This window comes from Arachis ipaensis, chromosome B1 (genome assembly GCF_059453495.1).
Source record: "Arachis ipaensis isolate K30076 ecotype BB chromosome B1, ASM5945349v1, whole genome shotgun sequence".
Lineage (NCBI taxonomy): Eukaryota > Viridiplantae > Streptophyta > Magnoliopsida > Fabales > Fabaceae > Arachis > Arachis ipaensis.
In genome coordinates, this window is record NC_142436.1 from 41,070,548 (window position 1) to 41,096,119 (window position 25,572).

Consider the following 25,572-nt stretch of genomic DNA (forward strand, 5'->3'; position numbering starts at 1 on the left):
TTCTTTAGTTTCTAGGCAAAATTCATATTTCTAGACTTTACTATGAGTTTGTGTGTTTTTCTGTAATTTCAGGTATTTTCTGGCTGAAATTGAGGGAGCTGAGCAAAAATCTGATTCAGGCTGAAAAAGGACTGCTGATGCTGTTGGATTCTGACCTCTCTGCACTCGGAATGGATTTTATGGAGCTATAGAAGTCCAATTGGAGCGCTCCCAATTGCGTTGGAAAGTAGACATCCAGGGCTTTCCCCCAATATATAATAGTCCATACTTTTCTCAAGGATAGACGACGTAAACTGGCGTTCAACGCCAGTTCCATGTTGCAGTCTGGCGTTAAACGCCAGAAACAAGTTACAAGTTGGAGTTAAACGCCCAAAACAGGTTACAACCTGGCGTTTAACTCTAGAAACAGCCTAAGCACGTGTAAAGCTTAAGTCTCAGCCCTAGCACACACCAAGTGGGTCCCAGAAGTGGATTTCTGCACTATCTATCATAGTTTACTCATTCTCTGTAAACCTAGATTACTAGCTTACTATTTAAACAACTTTTAGAGGATTATTTTGTATCTCATGACATTATAGATCTGAACTTTGTACTCTTTGACGGCATTAGTCTCTAAACTCTATTGTTGGGGGTGAGGAGCTCTGCTGTGTCTCGATGAATTAATACAATTACTTCTGTTTTCCATTCAAACACGCTTGTTTCTATCTAAGATATTTATTTGCACTTTAATATGATGAATGTGATGATCCGTGACACTCATCACCATTCTCAACCTATGAACGCGTGCCTGACAACCACCTCCGTTCTACATTAGATTGAATAAGTATCTCTTGGGTTCCTTAATCAGAATCTTCGTGGTATAAGCTAGAATCCATTGGCAGCATTCTTGAGAATCTGGAAAGTCTAAACCTTGTCTGTGGTATTCTGAGTAGGATTCATGGATTGAATGACTGTGACGAGCTTCAAACTCACAAAGGTTGGGCGTAGTGACAAACATAAAAGGACCAACGGATCCTATTCCAGCATGAGTGAGAACCGACAGATGATTAGCCGGGCGGTGACAGCGCACCTGGACCATTTTCACTGAGAGGACGGATGGTAGCTATTGACAACGGTGATCTACCAACATACAGCTTGCCATAGGAGGAACCTTGCGTGCGTGAAGAAGAAGACAGGGGGAAAGCAGAGATTCAGAAGACAAAGTATCTCCAAAACTCCAACATATTCTCCATTACTGCAGAACAAGTATTTATTTCATACTCTTTTATTTTTCGCAATTCAAACTGATAAATATAATTGATATCCTGACTAAGAGTTACAAGATAACCATAGATTGCTTCAAGCCAAGAATCTCCGTGGGATTCGACCCTTACTCACGTAAAGTATTACTTGGACGACCCAGTGCACTTGCTGGTTAGTGGTACGAGTTGTGAAAAGTGTGATTCACAATTCGTGCACCATATTTTTGGCGCCGTTGCCGGGGATTGTTTGAGTTTGAACAACTGACGGTGAATCTTGTTGCTTAGATTAGGAAGTTTTTGTCTTTTGTGACAAAGTCTTTTATTTTCTTTTCGAAAATTTTTCAAAAATATTATTTTTTTTCTTTATTGATTTTTAGTTTTTCCGTGAGTTTAGTGTCATGTTTTAAGTTTGGTGTCAATTGCATGTTTTTTTTTTACATTTTCAAATTTGTGTTCATTGTTCTTTCTTAATCTTCAAGTTGTTCTTGTTTAATTCCCTTGTTTGATCTTTAGTTTTCCTTGTTTTGTGATTTTTCTTGTTTTTCTTGTGCATTTTCGAATTATTAGTATCCAAAAAAAATTTTAAAAATAAAATATCTTTATACATTAAATACCTTTGTTAAAACACTTTAAATTTATAGCTCAATTGGCTAGAGCGTTGTGCTTATGTTCTTGGTAATTGGCTATCTCCTTTTTAAAAAACTTTTTCAAAAATAATTTTTCTTTGATTAAATCTTGTGCCAAACTTTAAGTTTGGTGTTTTCTTGTTAACTTTGCTTTAGTTTTCGAAAATTTTATTGTGATTTTCTAAAAATTTTAAGTTTGGTGTCCTTTCTTCATGTTCTTGTTGTTCTTGTGAGTCTTCAAGGTGTTCTTGAGTTTTCCTTGTGTCTTGATCTTAAAATTTTTAAGTTTGGTGTTCCTTGGTATTTTTCCTCCAAAATTTTCGAAAATAAGAAGCAGTAGATCTAAAAATTTTAAGTCTTGTACCATTTTATTGTTTTTCTCTTTCCTCATTAAATTCAAAAATATCTTTTCTCTCTATTTTAAAGTGAATTTTCGAAAATTACTTTTAAAATTCAGATTTTTATTTCAAAATTTAAAATCTTTTTCAAAAAATCATATCCAAAATTTTTCAAATCTTCTTAATTAAGTAATTATTTTAGTCTTAAATTTTTTGTTCTTAATTTTCGAATTCTATATTTAATTTCAAACTATTTTATTCTCTTTTCTTTTATTATTTTTTTATTCGTTCCCTTTTTACAAAATAAAATAAAATAAAAATATATTCTATTTGCTATTCATATCAATTCCCTTTTCTCCATCATGGATCTAAGTGGAAATGAACAGTCCAAAAGGACTCTGGGGTCATATGCCAATCCCACTACTGCTTCATATGGGAGTAGTATCTGTATACCCTCCATTGGAGTCAGTAGCTTTGAGTTGAATCCTCAGCTCATTATCATGGTGCAGCAAAGTTACCAGTATTCCGGTCTTCCATAGGAAGAACCTACAGAGTTTCTGGCACAGTTTTTACAGATTGCTGACACAGTACCTGATAAAGAAGTAGATCAGGATGTCTATAGATTATTACTATTTTCATTTGCTGTAAAAGACCAAGCTAAGAGGTGGTTAAATAACCAACCTAAGGCTAGCATAAGGACATGGAAACAGCTGTCAGAAAAATTCCTGAATCAATACTTCCCTCCAAAACGGATGACACAGCTAAGGCTGGACATCCAAGGCTTTAAATAAGGAGATAATGAATCTCTTTATGATGCCTGGGAGAGATACAGAGAGATGCTAAGAAAATGCCCCTCTGAAATATTTTCAGAATGGGTGCAGTTAGACATCTTCTATTATGGGCTTACAGAGAAAGCTCAGATTTCTCTAGACCACTCAGCTGGTGGATCTATACACATGAGAAAGACAATTGAAGAAGCTCAAGAGCTCATTGATACAGTTGCCAGAAATCAGCATCTGTACCTAAATAATGAATCTTCCATGAAAGAAGAGGCTAAAGCAGTAACTGTTGAACTCAGTCCTGCAGAACAAATTACTGAATTCAATCAGCAATTAAACTTTCTAACCAAACAGCTGGCCGAATTCAAGGAGATACTACAAGACACAAGAATGGCTAATATAAATATGGAGGTACAGTTGAAGCAAACAGAACAACAATTATCAAAATAAATAACAGAAGAGTGCCAAGCAGTTCAATTAAGAAGTGGAAAAACATTAAATACCTCACTTCAAGGCAGCAGGAAGCCAAGAAATGAACAAACTGCTATCCAAAATCCCTCTGAGGACAGTAAGATCCCAGAGAGGAATAATTCTGGCGTCCAAACTCCGGAAACAAGCAAGGAGTTGGCGTCAAACGCCCAATGGAAGCTCAGTTCTGGCATTCGAATGCCAGGAACAAGTAAGGAGTTGGCGTCCAATGCCAATCCAGCTTCTAACCCTGGCATTCAAATGCCAGTGAGGGATCAGACATACACAAGTGCTGATAACAACCCCTCTAAAAAGGCTTCTCCAACCACCTCTGTAGGAAATAAACCTGCAGCAACTAAGGTTAAGGACTATAAAGCCAAGACACCTTATCCTCAAAAACTCCGCCAAGAGAAGCAGGATAAGCAATTTGCTCGCTTTGCAGATTATCTCAGGACTCTTGAAATAATGATTCCGTTTGCAGAGGCACTTGAGCAAATACCTTCTTATGCCAAGTTCATGAAAGAGATCTTAAGTCATAAGAAGGATTGGAGAGAAACTGAAAGAGTTCTCCTCACTAAAGAATGCAGTGCAGTCATTCTGAAAAACTTTCCAGAAAAGCTTAAAGATCCCGGGAGCTTTCTGATACCATGCATATTAGAGGGTAATTGCACCAAGACAACTTTATGTGATCTTAGGGCAAGCATCAACCTAATACCTGCATCCACTATCAGAAAGCTTGGTTTAACTGAAGAAGTTAAACCAACCCAGATATGTCTCCAACTTGCTGATGGCTCCATTAAATACCCATCAGGCGTGATTGAGGACATGATTGTCAGGGTTGGGCCATTCACCTTTCCCACTAACTTTGTAGTCTGAAAATGGAGGAGCACAAGAGTGCTACTCTCATTCTAGGAAGACCTTTCCTAGCAACTGGACGAACTCTCATTGATGTCCAAAAGGGGAAAGTAACCCTGAGAGTCAATGAGGATGAGTTTAAGTTGAATGCTATCAAAGCCATGCATTATCCAGACACACCAAAAGACTGCATGAAAGTTGATCTCATTGACTCTTTGGTAGAGGAGGTCAACATGGCTGAGAGTCTCGAATCAGAGCTGGAAGACATCTTTAAAGATGTTCAGCCTGATTTGGAGGGTTCAGAGGAATTGAAAGAGCCTCTAAGACTTCCTCAGGAAGAGGAGAAACCTTCTAAACCTGAGCTCAAGCCATTACCACCATCCCTGAAATATGCATTTCTAGGAGAAGGTGACACTTTTCCAGTGATCATAAGCTCTGCTTTAAATCCACTAGAAGAGGAAGCACTAATTCAAGTGCTAAGGACACACAAGACAGCTCTTGGGTGGTCCATAAGTGACCTTAAGGGCATAAGCCCAGCTAGATGCATGCACAAAATCCTATTGGAGGATGATGCTAAGCCAGTGGTTCAACCACAGAGGCGGCTAAATCCAGCTATGAAGGAAGTGGTGCAGAAAGAGGTCACCAAATTACTGGAGGCTGGGATTATTTATCCTATTTCTGATAGCCCCTGGATGAGCCCTGTTCAAGTTGTTCCCAAGAAGGGAGGCATGACAGTGGTTCATAATAAAAAAAATGAACTGGTTCCTACAAGAACAGTTACAGGGTGGCGCATGTGTATTAACTACAGAAGGCTTAACACAGCCACCAGAAAGGATCATTTTCCTTTACCATTCATAGACCAGATGCTAGAGAGACTAGCAGGTCATGAATATTACTGCTTTTTGGATGGCTATTCAGGTTACAACCAAATTGCAGTAGATCCTCAGGACCAAGAGAAAATAGCATTCACATGTCCTTCAAAGTGGATTTTTTGGAGCTACAAAACTCGAAATGGCGCGCTTCCAATTGCGTTGGAAAGTAGACATCCAGGACTTTCCAGCAATATATAATAGTCCATACTTTGGTCAAGAATAGATGACGCAAACTGGCATTCAACGCCAGCTCTCTGCCCAATTCTGGCGTCCAGCGCCAGAAAAGGATCCAAAACCAGAGTTGAACGCCCAAACTGGCACAAATACTGGCGTTCAACTCCAAGAAGGACCTCTACACGTGCAACACTCAAAGCTCAGCCCAAGCACACACCAAGTGGGCCCCGAAAGTGGATTTATGCATCAATTACTTACTTCTGTAAACCCTAGTAGCTAGTTTATTATAAATAGGACATTTCACTATTGTATTTGACATCCGGAGTTTTATCTTTGGATCATAGAGTCTTGGTTACTCTGGTTCCCCTCTGGGGCCGAGACCAATGAACTCCATTATCACTTATGTATTTTCAACGGTAGAGTTTCTGCACTCCATAGATTAAGGTGTGGAGCTCTGCTGTTCCTCAAAGATTAATGCAAAGTACTACTGTTTTCTATTCAATTCATCTTATTTTGCTTCTAAGATATTCATTCGCTCTTCAATCTGAATGTGATGAACGTGACAATCATCATCATTCCCTATGAACGCGTGCCTGACAACCACTTCCGTTCTACCTTCGACTGAATGAGTATCTCTTAGATCTCTTAATCGGAATCTTCGTGGTGTAAGCTAGAATGATGGCGGCATTCAAGAGAATCCGGAAGGTCTAAACCTTGTCTGTGGTATTCCGAGTAGGATTCAATGATTGAATGACTGTGACGAACTTCAAACTCGCGATTGCCGGGCGTAGTGACAGACGCAAAAGGATAGTAAATCCTATTCCAGCAGGATCGAGAACCGACAGATGAATAGCCGTGCCGTGACAGGGTACGTTGACCATTTTCACTGAGAGGATAAGATGAAACCATTGACAAGGGTGATGCCTCCAGACGATTAGCCGTGCCGTGACAGGGCATTTGGATCATTTTCCCGAGAGAAGACCGAAAGTAGCCATTGACAATGGTGATGTATCACATAAAGCCAGCCATGGAAAGGAGTAAGACTGATTGGATGAAGATAGCAGTAAAGCAGAGGTTCAGAGGAACGAAAGCATCTCTATTCACTTATCTGAAATTCTCCCCAGTGATTTACATAAGTATTTCTATCCCTATCTTATTAATTATTTTCGAAAACCATATTACTATTTTATATCCACCTGACTGAGATTTACAAGGTGACTATAGCTTGCTTCATACCAACAATCTCCGTGGGATTCGACCCTTACTCACTTAAGGTATTACTTGGACGACCCAGTGCACTTGCTGGTTAGTTGTGCGAAGTTGTGAACCATGGTATTGGCATCATGTTTTTGGCGCCATTACCAGGGAAAGAAAGAGCGATGAATTTTACATAATTAAAGTGTAATAAAAAACACCCAAAACTAACCGGCAAGTGCACCGGGTCGCATCAAGTAATAAAAACTCACAGGAGTGAGGTCGATCCCACAGGGATTGATGGATCAAGCAATTTTAGTGGGTGATTAGTTTAGTCAAGCTAACATTGAGTGGTTGGGTGAAATTTTGAGAGCAGAATGTAAAATGCAGAGAATTTAAAGTTGCAGAAAATAAATGTGAAGAAACTTAAAGTGCAAGAAAAGTAAATTGCAGAGACTTAAATTGCAAGAAATATAAATTGCATCAAATGTAAAGGGAATTGGGAATTGGATTTGCAGAAATTAAACAAGGAAAAGTTAAATTGCAACAAGCAGAGAAGTAAAAGATGGATTTGATTGATTCGGAACCAAAACAGAAATGTAAATAAACATGAAAAGCAATAAACAGAGAATGTAAAATTGGAATTAAGATCTCAGGACCCAAGAGACTAGATAACCAAGTCTAGATCTCAATGCCTTCCTAGATCCAACAAGAACAATTGCAAGAGAAATTAAAGAAAAGTAAATTGCAGAAGCCAAGAGAAGGTGAAGTAGTAAACAGGAATGGAAATTCAATTGTGCAGAGAAAGTAAACAAGAAAATTCTCAAGGTGAGATTGAAACAGAATTTCTTCAATTCTCAACCCAAGATTCAAAACGAAATTGAAAACTAAGAGAGAGCTCTCAAATCCTAATGCTCCCTAGTGGAGCCAGCCTCCTCATAAATATGAAAATGATGCCTTATATAGGCTTTACAAAATGGAAATGAAAATGAAATTAAAAACAAATTACAATTAAATGAAATTCCTATTTTATCTATTTCTTGTGCCTTTGAGTGATGATCATTTGGGCCCTTGCTCTTGATGGAATTGGGTTGATAAAGGCCTTGGTTGATTGCTCTTGGAGTTTGAAGAGGAACCGAATTGAACCAATTGAACCGGTTTTGAAATTAGCCATAGTTGGACCTAACGTTTGAGCCAAAGTTAGGGGTCTAACTTTGGCCCTAACTTTTCCTAGCAGCAAGCATATTTCTCTGGTTTGGACGTTGGTGCCAACGTTAGGGGTCTAACTTTGACCCTAACGTTGGCCTCCCTTATGCACATTTATGGGGCCAACTTTGTCCTCTTGTCATGTTGCCAATTTTATGCCCAATATAGACTATCATATATGGTTGGAAAGCTCTGAATGTCAGCTTTCTAACCCACTTGGAATCACTTCAATTGGACATCTACAACTCAAGTTATGATCATTTGAAGAGGGCATGGTTGCTGGCTTTGGTGTGCAGCGTTTGAGGTAACGTTAGCCCTCAAACGTTGGCGAAAACGCCAGTTCTGGAGGCTCAAATGTATTGTCCACCCCATACTATTATACATTGTTGGAAAGCCCTGGATGTCTACTTTCCAATGCCGTTGGGAGCACATTATTTGGAGCTCTACAGCTCGAGTTATACTCCTTTGAAGGTGCAGAGGTCAGTTGGCTTCACTGCAGGTTGCCACCATGTTCGTTTATGCACATTGCGGGGCAGTTTTCTCCCTCAATTTTAGTGTCCACCATGCAGTGCCATATATGCTTGGAAAGCTCTTGATTCCTACTTTCCAATGCTTCTTGAATCACCTCATTTGGAGCTCTGTAGCTCAAGTTATTCTTGTTGGAAGTATACCCCTTGTATGCCTTGTGGTGTGTGGCGCCAACGTTAGCCTCCAAGTTAGGGGGCTAACGTTGGCGCAAACGTTGGCCCCTCTCCCTTATGTCTTCATGTGCCAACGTTAGCCTCTAAGTTAGGGGGCTAACGTTGGCGCAAACGTTGGATGGCCAGGGAGGAATTCATGTGCCAACGTTAGCCTCCAAGTTAGGGGGCTAACGTTGGCTCAAACGTGGGGAGCCCAGGGAGTAATCTTCATGCCCAACGTTAGCCTCCAAGTTAGGGGGCTAACTTTGGGGCTAACTTCATGCCTCCAGGTTCAATTTCACTTATTCCTCGCTTCACTCCTAGCCATTCCTCTTTGCTTCAACCTTTCTCCAAGCTTTCTTCACCTATCATTAATCAACCAAACACATCAAAGCTATGCTCAAAATCATGAGATATTCATTCTTTCATAATATGTGACAATTTTAGCATAAAACCTCATGAAATAGCATGAATTCATACATGGTTGATTAAATCAAAGGAAACATGAAAATCTACCCAATTGGCTTGCTTATGGCTCAAGAAAGTGCATAATTCAATTAAAAACAAAAGAAAAAGGCTAGTTAAAATAGGCTAAGATGACTTGTCATCACAAAGCCATGTCTAAATTCTTTTGGACTGAGGCTTCCAAACCATCAGCATAGAGGCAAGTTACATATTTGATAAGTAATGAGCAGTATGTTCTGATATCTTGCTGAAGCTTGGCTGGCCATTGGCCATGTCTAGTATTTTGGACCGGAGCTTTCATTGAAAGCTTGGCTGGCTAGTGAGCCATGTCTAATTCCTGGACTGAAGCTTTGGACTAAGAATGCAAGATTCCTGGAATTCATATTAAAAAAATTTTGGAATCCTTATTTTTCTTTTTCAATTAATTTTTCGAAAAATCTAAAAAAATTTTAGAAAATCATAAAAATCAAAAATATTTTTCTGTTTCTTGTTTGAGTCATGTGTCATGTTATAAGTTTGGTTTGCAATTGCATGTGCATCTTGCATTTTTTGAAAATTTTCATGCATTTATAGTGTTCTTCATGATCTTCAAGTTGTTCTTGGTAAGTCTTCTTGTTTGATCTTTGCATTTGCATGTTTTGTGTCTTTTCTTGTTTTTCATATGCATTCTTGAATTCTTAGTGTCTAAGCATTAAAGAATTCCAAGTTTGGTATCTTGCATGTTTTTCTTGCATTAAAAATTTTTCAAAAATATTTTCTTGGTGTTCATCTTGACATTCAAAGTGTTCTTGGTGTTCATCTTGACATTCATAGTATTCTTGCATGCATTCATTGTTTTAATCTAAAAATTTCATGCATTGCATCATTTTTCTTGTTTTTCTCTCTCATTATTAAAAATTCAAAAATCAAAAAAAAAAAAATCTTTCCCTCTTTTCTCTCATAATTTCGAAAATTAGATTTGACTTTTTCCAAAATTTTTAAAATCTAGTTGTTTTTATGAGTCAAATCAAATTTTCAATTTAAAAATCTTATCTTTTTCAAAATCTTTTTCAAAAATCAAATCTTTTTCATTTTTCTTAGTTATTTTCGAAAATTCTAAAAATATTTTTCAAAAATATTTTTCTTATTTTTATACCAAATTTTCGAAAATAACAATAACAATTAATGTTTTGATTCAAAAAAATTTTCAAGTTTGTTACTTGCTTGTTAAGAAAGATTCAAACTTTAAGTTCTAGAATCATATCTTGTGATTTCTTGTGAATCAAGTCATTAATTATGATTTTAAAAATTCAAATCTTTTTTAAAAACTAATTTCTATCATATCTTTTCAAAAATATCTTCTTATCTTATCTTTTTTTCAAAAATTTGATTTCAAAATATCTTCTCTAACTTCCCAACTCCTTATCTTTTCAAAATTGATTTTTGTTTCAACTAACTAACTAACTTTTTGTTTGTTTCTTACCTTTTTCAAAACCACCTAACTAACTCTCTCTATTTTCGAAAATATCTTCCCCCTTTTTCAAAAATTTCTTTTTAATTAACTAATTATTTTATTTTTATTTTGAATTTTCGAAAAAAACTACTAACCTTTTTCAAAAACTATTTTCAAAAATCACTAACTCTTTTTCAAAAATTATTTTCGAAATTTCCCCTCTCTCATCTTATTCTATTTATTTATTCATCTACTAACATCTCTCCCTCACCCACCAAAAATCCGAACCCTCTCTCTCTCTTTCTGAGTTCAGATTTTTCTCTTCTTATTTTCTTCTACTAACAATAAGGAACCTCTTTACTGTGACATAGAGGATTCTTCTTCTTTTCTTTTTCTCTCCTCTTTCTTATGAGCAGGGACAGAGAAAAAGGCATTCTTGTTGAAGCTGATCCAGAATCTGAAAGGACTCTGAAGAGGAAATTAAGAGAAGCTAAATCACAACAATCCAGAGACAACTTGATTGAAAATTTCGAACAAGTAAAGGAGATGGCAGCCGAACTCAACAACAATGCAAGGAGAATGCTTGGTGACTTTACTGCACCAAATTCCAATTTACATGGAAGAAGCATCTCCATTCCTGCCATTGGAGCAAACAACTTTGAGCTGAAACCTCAATTAGTTTCTCTGATGCAGCAGAACTGCAAGTTTCATGGACTTCCATCTGAAGATCCTTTTCAGTTCTTAACTGAATTCTTGCAGATATGTGATACTGTTAAGACTAATGGAGTAGATCCTGAAGTCTACAGGCTCATGCTTTTCCCTTTTGCTGTAAGAGACAGAGCTAGAGTATGGTTGGACTCTCAACCTAAGGATAGCCTGAACTCTTGGGATAAGCTGGTCAAGGCTTTCCTAGCCAAGTTCTTTCCTCCTCAAAAGCTGAGCAAGCTTAGAGTGGATGTTCAAACCTTCAAACAAAAAGATGGTGAATCCCTCTATGAAGCTTGGGAAAGATACAAGCAGCTGACCAAAAAGTGTCCTTCTGACATGCTTTCAGAATGGACCATCCTGGATATATTCTATGATGGTTTATCTGAGCTATCAAAGATGTTATTGGATACCTCTGCAGGTGGATCTATTCACCTACAGAAAACGCCTGCAGAAGCTCAAGAACTCATTGACATGGTTGCTAATAACCAGTTCATGTACACTTCTGAGAGGAATCCTGTGAGTAATGGGACGCCTATGAAGAAGGGTGTTCTTGAAGTTGATACTCTGAATGCTATATTGGCTCAGAACAAAATATTGACTCAGCAAGTCAATATGATTTCTCAGAGTTTGAATGGAATGCAAGCTGCATCCAACAGTACTCAAGAGGCATCTTCTGAAGAAGAAGCTTATGATCCTGAGAATCCTGCAATAGCAGAGGTGAATTACTTAGGTGAACCTTATGGAAACACCTATAACTCATCATGGAGAAATCATCCAAATTTCTCATGGAAGGATCAAAAGCCTCAACAAGGCTTTAATAATGGTGAAAGAAACAGGTTTAGCAATAGCAAGTCTTTTCCATCATCCACTCAGCAACAGACAGAGAATTCTGAGCAGAACCCATCTAGCTTAGCAAACTTAGTCTCTGATCTATCTAAGGCCACTGTGAGTTTCATGAATGAAACAAGGTCTTCTATTAGAAACTTGGAAGCACAAGTGGGCCATCTGAGTAAAAGGATCACTGAAATCCCTCCTAGCACTCTCCCAAGCAATACAGAAGAAAATCCAAAAGGAGAGTGCAAGGCCATTGACATAACCAAAATGGCCGAACCCAATGAGGGAGAGGAGGACATGAATCCCAAGGAGGAAGACCTTCTGGGACGTCCAGTGATTAATAAGGAGCTTCCCTCTGAGGAACCAAAGGACTCTGAGGCTCATCTAGAGACCATAGAGATCCCATTAAACCTCCTTATGCCATTCATGAGCTCTGATGAGTATTCCTCTTCTGAAGAGAATGAGGATGTTACTGAAGAGTAAATTGCCAAGTTTCTTGGTGCAATCATGAAGCTGAATGCCAAATTATTTGGTATTAAAACTTGGGAAGATGAACCTCCCTTGTTCATTAATGAACTAAGTGATCTGGATCAACTGACATTGCCTCAGAAGAGACAGGATCCTGGAAAGTTCATAATACCTTGTACCATAGGCACCATGATCTTTAAGGCTCTGTGTGACCTTGGTTCAGGAATAAACCTCATGCCCCTCTCTGTAATAGAGAAAATGGGAATCTATAGGGTGCAAGCTGCTAAAATCTCATTAGAGATGGCAGATAATTCAAGAAAACAAGCTTATGGACAAGTAGAGGACGTGTTAGTAAAGGTTGAAGGCCTTTACATCCCTACTGATTTCATAGTCCTAGATACTGGAAAGGAAGAGGATGAATCCATCATCCTAGGAAGGCCTTTCCTAGCCACAGCAAGAGCTGTGATTGATGTGGACAGAGGAGAACTAGTCCTTCAATTGAATGAGGACAACCTTGTGTTTACAACTCAAGGATCTCTCTCTGTATCCATGGAGAGGAAGCATAAAAAGCTTCTCTCAAAACAGAGTCAACCAGAGCCCCCACAGTCAAACTCTAAGTTTGGTGTTGGGAGGCCACAACCAAACTCTAAGTTTGGTGTTGAACTCCCATATCCAAACTCTAAGTTTGGTGTTGGAGAGTTTCAACAATGCTCTGAACATCTGTGAGGCTCCATGAGAGCCCACTGTCAAGCTATTGACATTAAAGAAGCGCTTGTTGGGAGGCAATCCAATTTTTATTTATCTAACTATATTTTTCTTAGTTATATGTCTTTGTAGGTTCATGATCATGTGGAGTCACAAAATAAATATAAAAATTGAAAACGGAATCAAAAATAGTAGAAGAAAAATTATACACTGGAGGAAGCACCTGTCTGGCGTTCAACGCCAGAATAGAGCATGGTTCTGGCGCTGAACGCCCAAAATGGGCAGTGTCTGGGCGCTGAACGCTCAAAATGGGCATCATCTGGGCGCTGAACGCCCAGAACAAGCATGGTTCTGGCGTTCAGCGCCAGAAATGGCCAACAAATGGGCGTTGAACGCCCAAAATGGGCACCAACCTGGCGCTGAACGCCCAGAGTTGTGTGCAAAGGCATTTTACATGCCTAATTTAGTGCAAGGTTGTAAATCCTTAAACACCTAAGGATCTGTGGACCCCACAGGATCCCCACCTACCTCCACTCACTTCTTCTCACCCCTCTTTCACACAATCCCATCCACTCTTCCCCATAAACCTACCTCATAAACCCCACCTACCTTCAAAATTTAAAACCAATTTCCCACCCAAACCCACCCATATGGCCGAAACCTTTCCCCCCCTCCCTTCCCTATATAAAGCCCTCCATTCTTCTTCAAATTCACACAACACAACCCCTCTATACCCTTCTTGGCCGAAACACATCACCTTCTCCCTCTCCTCCATTTCTTCTTCTTCTTCATCTATTCTTTCTTTTCTTGCTCGAGGGCGAGCAAAATTCTAAGTTTGGTATGGTAAAAGCATAAGCTTTTTGTTTTTCCATTACCATTGATGGCACCTAAGACCGGAGAATCCTCTAGAAAGGGGAAAGGGAAGACAAAAGCTTCCACATCTGAGTCATGGGAGATGGATAGATTCATCTCCAAAGCTCATCAAGACCACTTCTATGATGTTGTGGCCAAGAAAAAAGTGATCCCCGAGGTCCCTTTCAAACTCAAAAGAAATGAGTATCCGGAGATCCGACATGAAATTCAAAGAAGAGGTTGGGAAGTTCTAACAAACCCCATCCAACAAGTCGGCATCCTAATGGTTCAAGAGTTCTATGCCAATGCATGGATCACCAAGAACCATGATCAAAGTAAGAACCCGGATCCAAAGAACTATGTTACAATGGTTCGGGGGAAATACTTAGATTTTAGTCCGAAAAATGTGAGGTTGGCGTTTAACTTGCCTATGATGCAAGGAGACGAACGCCCCTACACTAGAAGGGTCAACTTTAATCAAAGGTTGGACCAAGTCCTTATGGACATATGTGTGGAAGGAGCTCAATGGAAGATTGACTCCAAAGGCAAGCCGGTTCAACTAAGAAGATTGGACCTCAAGCCTGTGGCTAGAGGATGGTTGGAGTTCATTCAATGCTCAATCATTCCCACTAGCGACCGATCTGAAGTTACTGTGGATCGGGCCATCATGATTCATAGCATCATGATTGGAGAGGAAATAGAAGTTCATGAAGTCATCTCTAATGAACTCTACAAAATAGCCGAAAAGTCATCCCCCATGGCAAGGCTAGCTTTTCCTCATCTTATCTGCCATCTATGTTACTCAGCTGGAACTTTCATAGAAGGAGACATTCCTATTAAGGAAGAGAAGCCCATCACTAAGAAGAAGATGGAGCAAGCAAGAGAGCCCATTCATGGAGCTCAAGAGGCGCAAGAAGCTCATCACCATGAGATCCCAGAGATGCCTCAAATACAATTTCCTCCACAAAACTATTGGGAGCAAATTAACACCTCCCTAGGAGAATTAAGTTCCAACATGGGACAATTAAGGGTGGAACATCAAGAGCACTCCATCATGCTCCATGAAATAAGAGAAGATCAAAAAGCAATGAGGGAGGAGCAACAAAGACAAGGAAGAGACATAGAAGAGCTCAAGGACATCATTGGTTCCTCAAGAAGGAAACGCCACCATCACTAAGGTGGATTTATTCCTTGTTCTTATTTCTTCTATTTTTCGTTTTCTATGTTATGTGCTTATCTATGTTTGTGTCTTCATTACATGATCATTAGTAGTTAGTAACTTTGTCTTAAAGTTATAAATGTCCTATGAATCCATCACCTCTCTTAAATGAAAAATGTTTTAATTCAAAAGAACAAGAAGTACATGAGTTTCGAATTTATCCTTGAACTTAGTTTAATTATATTGATGTGGTGACAATGCTTCTTGTTTTCTGAATGAATGCTTGAACAGTGCATATGTCTTTTGAAGTTGTTGTTCATGAATGTTAAATATGTTGGCTCTTGAAAGAATGATGACTAGGAGACATGTTATTTGATAATCTGAAAAATCATAAAAATGATTCTTGAAGCAAGAAAAAGCAGCAAAGAACAAAGCTTGCAGGAAAAAAAAAGGCGAAAAAAATAAATAGAAAGAAAAAGAAAAAGCAAGCATAAAAAGCCAAAAGCTCTTAAAACCAAGAGGCAAGAGCAAAAACCAGTAACCGTTAAAACCAAAAGGTAAGGGCAATAAAAAGGATCCCAAGGCTTTAAGCATCAGTGGATAGGAGGGCCTAAAGGAATAAAATCCTGGCCTAAGCGGCTAAACCAAGCTGTCCCTAACCATGTGCTTGTGGCGTGTAGGTGTCAAGTGGAAACTTGAGACTGAGCGGTTAAAGTCAAGGTCCAAAGCAAAAAAAAAAAGTGTGCTTAAGAACCATGGACACCTTTAATTGGGGACTTTAGCAAAGCTGAGTCACAATCTGAAAAGGTTCACCCAATTATGTGTTTGTGGCATTTACGTATCCGGTGGTAATACTGGAAAACAAAGTGCTTAGGGCCACGGCCAAGACTCATAAAGAAGTTGTGTTCAAGAATCATCATACTGAACTAGGAGAATCAATAACACTATCTGAACTCTGAGTTCCTATAGATGCCAATCATTCTGAACTTCAATGGATAAAGTGAGATGCCAAAACTATTCAAGAGGCAAAAAGCTATAAGTCCCGCTCATATGATTGAAGCTATGTTTCATTGATAGTTTGGAATTTATAGTATATTCTCTTCTTTTTATCCTATTTGATTTTCAGTTGCTTGGGGACAAGCAACAATTTAAGTTTGGTGTTGTGATGAGCGGATAATTTATACGCTTTTTGGCATTGTTTTTAGTATGTTTTTTGTAGAATCTAGTTACTTTTAGGGATGTTTTCATTAGTTTTTATGTTAAATTCACATTTCTGGACTTTACTATGAGTTTGTGTGTTTTTCTGTGATTTCAGGTATTTTCTGGCTGAAATTGAGGGACTGGAGCAAAAATCAGATTCAGAGGTTGAAGAAGGACTGCTGATGCTGTTGGATTCTGACCTCCCTACACTCAAAGTGGATTTTTTGGAGTTACAGAACTCGAAATGGCGCGCTTCTAATTGCGTTGGAAAGTAGACATCCAGGGCTTTCCAGAAATATATAATAGTCCATACTTTGGCCAAGAATAGATGACGCAAACTGGCGTTCAACGCCAGCTCTCTGCCCAATTCTGGCGTCCAGCGCCAGAAAAGGATCCAAAACCAGAGTTGAACGCCCAAACTGGCACAAATACTGGCGTTCAACTCCAAGAAGGACCTCTACACATGTAACACTCAAAGCTCAGCCCAAGCACACACCAAGTGGGCCCCGGAAGTGGATTTATACATCAATTACTTACTTCTGTAAACCCTAGTAGCTAGTTTATTATAAATAGGACATTTCACTATTGTATTTGACATCCGGAGTTTTATCTTCGGATCATAGAGTCTTGGTTACTCCGGTTCCCCTTTGGGGCCGAGACCAATGAACTCCATTATCACTTATGTATTTTCAACGGTAGAGTTTCTGCACTCCATAGATTAAGGTGTGGAGCTCTGCTGTTCCTCAAAGATTAATGCAAAGTACTACTGTTTTCTATTCAATTCATCTTATTTCGCTTCTAAGATATTCATTCGCTCTTCAACCTGAATGTGATGAACGTGACAATCATCATCATTCCCTATGAACGCGTGCCTGACAACCACTTCCGTTCTACCTTCGACTGAATGAGTATCTCTTAGATCTCTTAATCGGAATCTTTGTGGTGTAAGCTAGAATGATGGCGGCATTCAAGAGAATCCGGAAGGTCTAAACCTTGTCTATGGTATTCCGAGTAGGATTAAATGATTGAATGACTGTGACGAACTTCAAACTCGCGATTACCGGGCATAGTGACAGACGCAAAAGGATAGTAAATCCTATTCCAGCAGGATCGAGAACCGACAGATGAATAGCCGTGCCGTGACAGGGTGCGTTGACCATTTTCACTGAGAGGATAAGATGAAACCATTGACAAGGGTGATGCCTCCAGACGATTAGCTGTGCCGTGACAGGGCATTTGGATCATTTTCCTGAGAGAAGACCGAAAGTAGCCATTGACAATGGTGATGTATCCCATAAAGCCAGCCATGGAAAGGAGTAAGACTGATTGGATGAAGATAGCAGGAAAGCAGTGGTTTAGAGGAACGAAAGCATCTCTATTCACTTATCTGAAATTCTCCCCAGTGATTTACATAAGTATTTCTATCCCTATCTTATTAATTATTTTCGAAAACCATATTACTATTTTATATCCACCTGACTGAGATTTACAAGGTGACCATAGCTTGCTTCATACCAACAATCTCCGTGGGATTCGACCCTTACTCACGTAAGGTATTACTTGGACGACCTAGTGCACTTGCTGGTTAGTTGTGCGAAGTTGTGAACCATGGTATTGGCATCATGTTTTTGGCGCCATTACCAGGGAAAGAAAGAGCGATGAATTTTACATAATTAAAGTGTAATCATAATTTCTGCGCACCACTTCTGCATGTCATTTATTATGCTAGCCGTGTTTTAAATGATGCCCAGAAAAATTACACAACCACAGAAAAAGAATTGCTTGCAGTGGTTTATGCCATTGACAAGTTTAGATCATACTTAGTAGGATCAAAAGTGATTGTGTACACTGACCATGCTACTCTTAAATATCTACTCACAAAGCAGGATTCAAAACCCAGGCTCATAAGATGGGTGTTGCTTATGCAAGAGTTTGATATAGAAATAAGAGACAGAAAAGGGACAGAGAACCAAGTGGCTGATCATCTGTCCAGGATAGAACCAGTAGAAGGGGAGTTTCCCCCCTCTATTAAGATCTCTGAGACCTTTCCGGATGAGCATTTGTTTGCCATTCAGGAAACACCATGGTTTGCAGACATTGCAAACTATAAAGCTGCAAGGTTCATACTCAAGGAGTACAGCAGGCAACAAAAGAAAAAATTAATTACTGATGCAAAGTACTACTTGTGGGATGAACCCTATCTCTTTAAGAGATGTGCAAACGGAATAATCCGTAGGTGTGTGCCTAGAGAACAAGCACAGAGGATCTTATGGCATTGCCATGGATCACAATATGGAGGCCATTTCGGAGGTGAGCGAACAGCCACCAAGGTCCTCCAATGTGGCTTCTACTGGCCTACACTCTATAGGGATTCCCGAGAGTTTGTACGTAACTGTGATAGTTGCCAAAGAGCTGGTAATCTGCCTCATGGTTACACCATGCCTCAACAGGGAATCTTGGGGATTGAGTTGTTTGATGTATGGGGAATTGACTTCATGGGACCTTTCCCACCATCATACTCAAACACTTATATTCTGGTGGCAGTCGACTATGTATCAAAATGGGTAGAGGCCGTTGCCACACCCACCAATGATACTAAAATAGTGCTGAGTTCCTCCAGAAACATATCTTCAGCAGGTTTGTGTCCCTAGAGTACTAATCAGTGATGGGGGCACTCACTTCTGCAACAAACAGCTTTACTCTGCCATGGTCCGGTATGGGATTCGCCACAAGGTGGCGACTCCATATTTTTTTTTTTCAAATGGGCAAGCTGAAGTTTCTAACAGAGAACTAAAAAGAATCCTAGAACGGACTGTAAGTACCCGTAGAAAGGATTGGGCAAGAAGCTTGGATGATGCTCTGTGGGCTTACAGAACAGCATTCAAGACTCCTATAGGGACCTCTCCATACCAGCTTGTGTTTGGTAAGGCCTGTCATCTGCCCGTGGAACCGGAACATAAGGCCTATTGGGCAACCAGATTCCTAAACTTTGATGCCAAATTAGCTGGAGAAAAAAGATTGCTCCAGCTGAATGAGCTAGAGGAATTCAGATTCACAGCTTTCGAAAATGCCAAGCTTTATAAAGAGAAATAAAAAAGGTGGCATGACAGAAAGCTGTCATCTAGAGTCTTTGAACCAGGACAAAAGCTTCTGTTGTTTAACTCTAGGCTCAGGCTATTCCCCGGGAAACTGAAATCCCGGTGGAGGGGACCATATGTGATTACAAGTGTATCACCATATGGTTATGTGGAGCTTCAAGACATTGATTCTGATAAGAAGTTCATTGTTAATGGACAGAGAATCAAGCACTATCTTGAAGGCAATATTGAGCAAGAGTGCTCAAGGCTGAGGCTAGATTAAAAGCTCAGCAAGGTCCAGCTAAAGACAATAAAGAAGCGCTTGCTGGGAGGCAACCCAGCCATTAGCAAAACTTTTTTTGTTATTTTATTTTATTCTTTATTTTATTTATTTTTAAAATATATGAGCTTAATATTAACAAGGTAAAGAATCAATTGCATAAGTCCACAGGGTTACAGAAGAATTCAGAGCACAAAACAGGGAAAAGGAGTTCACTGGCAAGAAAACGCCAGTAAGAGGCACAATTGGGCGTTAAACGCCCAAAAGGAGCATCTACTGGGCATTTAACGCTAGTAAAGATAGCCATCTGGGCGTTAAATGCCAGAAAGAAGCAGCTTCTGGGCGTTTAACGCCAGATTTACAGCATCCTAGGCATTCAGAAAAACGCCCAGTGACAAAGGGGTTTCTGGCGTTTAACGCCAGCTAGAAGCAACAGCTGGGCGTTAAACACCCAAAACAAGCACCAACTGGGCGTTAAACGCCCAAAACATGCAGCAGTTGGGCGTTTAACGCCAGGATTGTGGGGAGTAGGCAATTTCGTTTTCAATTCAAATTTTTTTCCATTTTTTATGTTTCAATTCATGATTTCTTGCACAAACATGTTACAAATCCTAATTTTTCAAATCCTTTTTTCAAAAGATATCAAATGTATCTTAATTCATAAACCCTTTTTCTTAATCCTCTTCAAATTATTTTCAAATCCTTTTCAAAACAAATCTATCTCTTTTCCTTCTAAAATCTTTTCAACTCATCAATATCTTTTTCAAATCTTCACATCATCTTTTTCAAAATCCAGATTTATCTTTTTCAAATATCTTTCATATCTTTTCAATTTTAAATCACATCTTTTCCTATCATACTTATTTTTTCCAAATCACTTTTTCTATCATATCTTTTTCAAATAATTTTCGAAACCCACCCCTACCCCTTAAATATTGGTTCGGCCTCTCCCCCTCTCCTCCACAAGTTGCGCTTGGCTCTCCCTCTTTCCCCTTCCTTTCCTTTCTTTTGCTTGAGGACAAGCAAACCTCTAAGTTTGGTGTGTTTATCCGTGATCACTAAACCAATACCCACTAAGATCATGGCTCCTAAGGGAAAACAAACCGACTCAAGAGGCAAGAAAGAGAATATTCCAAAACCACTTTGGAATCAAGGGAAGTTCATAACCAAAGAACATTCAGACCATTTTTACAAAATAATGAGTCTAAAGTCAGTGATCTCGGAAGTTAAATTCGATCTGAAAAAAGATGAATATCCGGAGATCCAAGAGCAAATTCGAAACAGGAGCTGGGAAGTCCTAGCCAATCCTGAAACAAAGGTGGGAAGAAACATGGTTCAGGAATTCTATGCTAATCTATGGCAGACGAACAGGTAAAGGATAGCTGGAACCGTATTCTATGACTATAGAACTTTGGTCAGAGGGAAGGTTGTTCACATCCACCCTGATAAAATAAGGGAGATCTTCAAGCTGCTCAACTGCAAGATGACCCAGACTCCTTTAATAGGAGAATGATGAGATCAAACCTGGGCTTGGATAAAATCCTAGAGGACATATGCCTCCCTGGAACTAAGTGGACAACCAACACAAAGGGTGCCCCGAACGAACTCAAGAGAGGAGATCTCAAACCAGTCGCCAGAGGCTGGCTGGACTTCATTGGGTGCTCTATACTGCCCACTAGCAACCGCTCTGAAGTCACCATCAGAAGAGCAGTGATGATTCATTGCATTATACTGGAAAAAGAAGTGAAAGTTCATCAGCTGATTGCTTGTGAGCTTTACAAAATTGCAAACAAGAACTCCAAGGATGCCAAATTGGCCTATCCAAGCTTAGTTTCTCTGTTATGTAAAGATGTTGGGATAAAGATGGGAGTAGATAAGTATATCTCAGTTGAGCAACCAATCACCAAAAAGTCTATGGAAGGACAACAAGTGCAGGACGACCCCATCAAGAGAAAAGCAGAGGAGTTCCTCCCGGAAATCCCTCAAATTGAATACTGGGAGCGCCTAGAAGCATCTATCACCAAGTTGCAAGAAGCTGTGGATCAACTGAAGGAAGAACAGCAAAATCAAAACAGCATGCTCTGCAAATTGCTTAGAGAACAAGAAGAGCAAGGGCGTGAACTGAAGGAATTAAAGCGTCAGAAACTATCTCTTGAAGGGCCAAGCACTCCACAGACTAAAGAGGCATCCACCTCCCAAATTCAAGGTTGTTGAGTTCTAATCTTAGCCTTAACTCTATGATAATTGTTCTTATTTGAGTTTTACCTTAGAAGTTATATATGAGTAGTAGTAATTAGTATCTATATTTTGATTTTATCTCTAATTAAGCTATAATTTATTTTTCTCATCATCATTAAACATGAATAAAATAGCAGATTTTCTTTAGAATAAGGAGGCAATATTTTTTGAGTTTTTAATAAGAAAAATTCTAATTATTTACATGTGGTGGCAATGCTTTTTGTCTTCTGAATGAATGCTTGAACAGTGCATATGTCTTTTGAATTTGATGTTTATGAATGTTAAATATGTTGGCTCTTGAAAGAATGATGAAAAAGGAGAAATGTTATTTGATAATCTGAAAAATCATAAAAAAAAATTATTCTTGAAGCAAGAAAAAGCAGTGAATACAAAAGCTTGCAAAAAAAATGGCAAAAATAAAAGAAAATGAAAAAAAAAGAAAGCAAGCAGAAAAAGCCAATAGCCCTTAAAACCAAAAGGCAATGGTAATAAAAAGGATCCAAGGCTTTGAGCATCAGTAGATAGAAGGGTCTAAAGGAATCAAATCCTGGCCTAAGCGACTAAACCAAGCTGTCCCTAACCATGTGCTTGTGGCGTGAAGGTGTCAAGTGAAAACTTGAGACTGAGCGGTTAAATTCAAGGTCCAAAGCAAAAAGAAGAGTGTGCTTAAGAACCCTGGACACCTCTAACTGGGGACTTTAGCAAAGCTGAGTCACAATCTGAAAAGGTTCACCCAATTATGTGTCTGTGGCATTTATATATCCAGTGGTAATACTGAAAAATAAAGTGCTTAGGGCCACGGCCAAGACTCATAAAGTAGCTGTGTTCAAGAATCAACATACTGAACTAGGAGAATCAATAACACTATCTGAATTCTAAGTTCCTATAGATGCCAATCATTCTGAGCTTCAATGGATAAAGTGAGATGCCAAAACTGTTCGGAAGCAAAAAGCTACTAGTCCCGCTCATTTAATTAGAATCTGAGCCTCACTCAAAAACTCTGAGATATTATTGCTTCTTGACTTATTTATATTCTATTTTATTTGTCTAGTTGCTTGGGACAAGCAACAGTTTAAGTTTGGTGTTGTGATGAGCAGATATTTTATACGCTTTTTTGGGTTAATTTCATGTAGTTTTTAGTATGTTTTAGTTAGTTTTTAGTATATTTTCATTAGTTTCTAGGAAAAATTCATATTTCTGGACTTTACTATGAGTTTGTGTGTTTTTCTGTAATTTTAGGTATTTTCTGGCTGAATATGAGGGAGCTGAGCAAAAATCTGATTCAGGCTGAAAAAGGACAGCTGATGCTGTTGGATTCTGACCTCTCTGCACTCGGAATGGATTTTTTGGAGCTAAATAAGTCCAATTGGTGCGCTCCCAATTGCGTTGGAAAGTAGACATCCAGGGCTTTTCAAAAATATATAATAGTCCATACTTTACTCAAGGATAGCCAACGTAAACTGGCATTCAACGCCAGTTCCATGTTGCAGTCTGGCGTTAAACGCTAGAAACAAGTTACAAGTTGGAGTTAAACGCCCAAAACAGGTTACAACCTAGAGTTTAACTCCAGAAACAGCCTAAGCACGTGTAAAGCTTAAGTCTCAGCCCCAACACACACCAAGTGGGCCCCAGAAGTGGATTTCTGCACTATCTATCATAGTTTACTCATTCTCTGGAAACCTAGATTACTAGCTTACTATTTAAACAACTTTTAGAGGATTATTTTTACCTCATGACATTTTAGATCTAAACTTTGTACTCTTTGACGGCATGAGTATCTAAACTCCATTGTTGGGGGTGAGGAGCTCTGCTGTGTCTCGATGAATTAATACAATTACTTCTGTTTTCCATTCAAACACGCTTGTTTCTATCTAAGATATTTATTCGCACTTCAATATGATGAATGTGATGATCCGTGACACTCATCACCATTCTCAACCTATGAACGCGTGCCTGACAACCACCTCCGTTCTACATTAGATTGAATAAGTATCTCTTGGGTTCCTTAATCAGAATCTTCGTGGTATAAGCTAGAATCCATTGGCAGCATTCTTGAGAATCCGGAAAGTCTAAACCTTGTCTGTGGTATTCTGAGTAGGATTCAGGGATTGAATGACTGTGATGAGCTACAAACTCACAAAGGTTGGGCGTAGTGACAAACGCAAAAGGACCAACGGATGGTAGCCATTGACAACGGTGATCCACCAACATACAGCTTGCCATAGGAGGAACCTTGCGTGCGTGAAGAAGAAGACAGGGGGAAAGCAGAGATTCAGAAGAAAAGCATCTCCAAAACTCCAACATATTCTCCATTACTGCAGAACAAGTATTTATTTCATGCTCTTTTATTTTTCGCAATTCAAACTGATAAATATAATTGATATCCTGACTAAGAGTTACAAGATAACCATAGATTACTTCAAGCCAACAATCTCCGTGGGATTCGACCCTTACTCACGTAAGGTATTACTTGGACGACCCAGTGCACTTGCTGGTTAGTAGTACGAATTGTGAAAAGTGTGATTCATAATTCGTGCACCATCCTCCAACTGAATGAGGACAACCTTGTGTTTAAAACTCAAGGATCTCCTTCTGTAACCATGGAGAGGAAGCATGAAAAGCTTCTCTCACTGCAGAGTCAACCAGAGCCTCCACAGTCAAACTCTAAGTTTGGTGTTGGGAGGCCACAACCAAACTCTAAGTTTGATGTTGAACCCCCACATTCAAACTCTAAGTTTGGTGTTAGGAGGTTCCAACAATGCTCTGAATATCTGTGAGGCTCCATGAGAGCTCACTGTCAAGCTATTGACATTAAAGAAGCTCTTGTTGGGAGGCAACCCAATGTTATTTAATTATATCTATTTTACTTTATTGTTATTTTATTTTTTTAGGTTGATGATCATGTGGAGTCACAAAAACTACTGAAAAATAAAAAACAGAATGAAAAATAGCTTTAAAAATAGCTCACCCTGGAGGAAGAACTTACTGGCGTTTAACGCCAGAAAGAAGCATCAAGCTGGCGTTAAACGCCAGAAACAAGCACCAGACTGGCGTTTAACGCCACAACAGAGCATGGAAGTGGCGTTAAACGCCAGAAACAGGCTACATTTGGGTGTTTAACACCAAAAACAAGCAGCAAGCTGGCGTTTAACGCCAGACATGCATGCTAAGGGCGTTTACACGCCTAATTGGAGCAGGGATGTTAAGTCCTTGACCCACAGGATCTGTGGACCCCACAGGATCCCCTCAGGATCTATGGACCCCACAGGATTTCCACATTTTCTTCTCTCCTCTTCACACCTTTTCATAACTCTCTTCTACAAATACCCCTCACCAATCACCTCAATCACTCTTCCCCATCACCTCTTCCTCTAAAAGGACTCTGAAAAGGAAGCTAAGGGAAGCTAAAGCACAACTCTCTGGAGAAAATCTGGCAAAAATTTTCGAAAAAAAATGAGACATGGCCGAAAATAATAACAATGCAAGGAAGATGCTTGGTGACTTTACTGCACCAAATTCCAATTTACATGGAAGAAGCATCTCAATACCTGCCATTGGAGCAAACAATTTTGAGCTAAAGCCTCAATTAGTTTCTCTAATGCAACAAAACTGCAAGTTTCATGGACTTCCATCAGAAGATCCTTTTCAGTTCTTAACTGAGTTCTTGCAGATCTGTGATACTGTTAAGACCAATGGGGTTGACTCCGAGGTCTACAGGCTT

General features: G+C 39.2%; 1 non-coding gene across 1 annotated transcript; it reads right to left on the reverse strand.

The window, feature by feature from the left end:
• Positions 1-11,272: 11,272 nt before the first annotated feature.
• On the reverse strand, positions 11,273-11,380 carry LOC148576318 (small nucleolar RNA R71). The gene has a single exon (XR_015903402.1). It is a non-coding gene; the product is annotated as a small nucleolar RNA R71 (small nucleolar RNA).
• Positions 11,381-25,572: the final 14,192 nt, after the last annotated feature.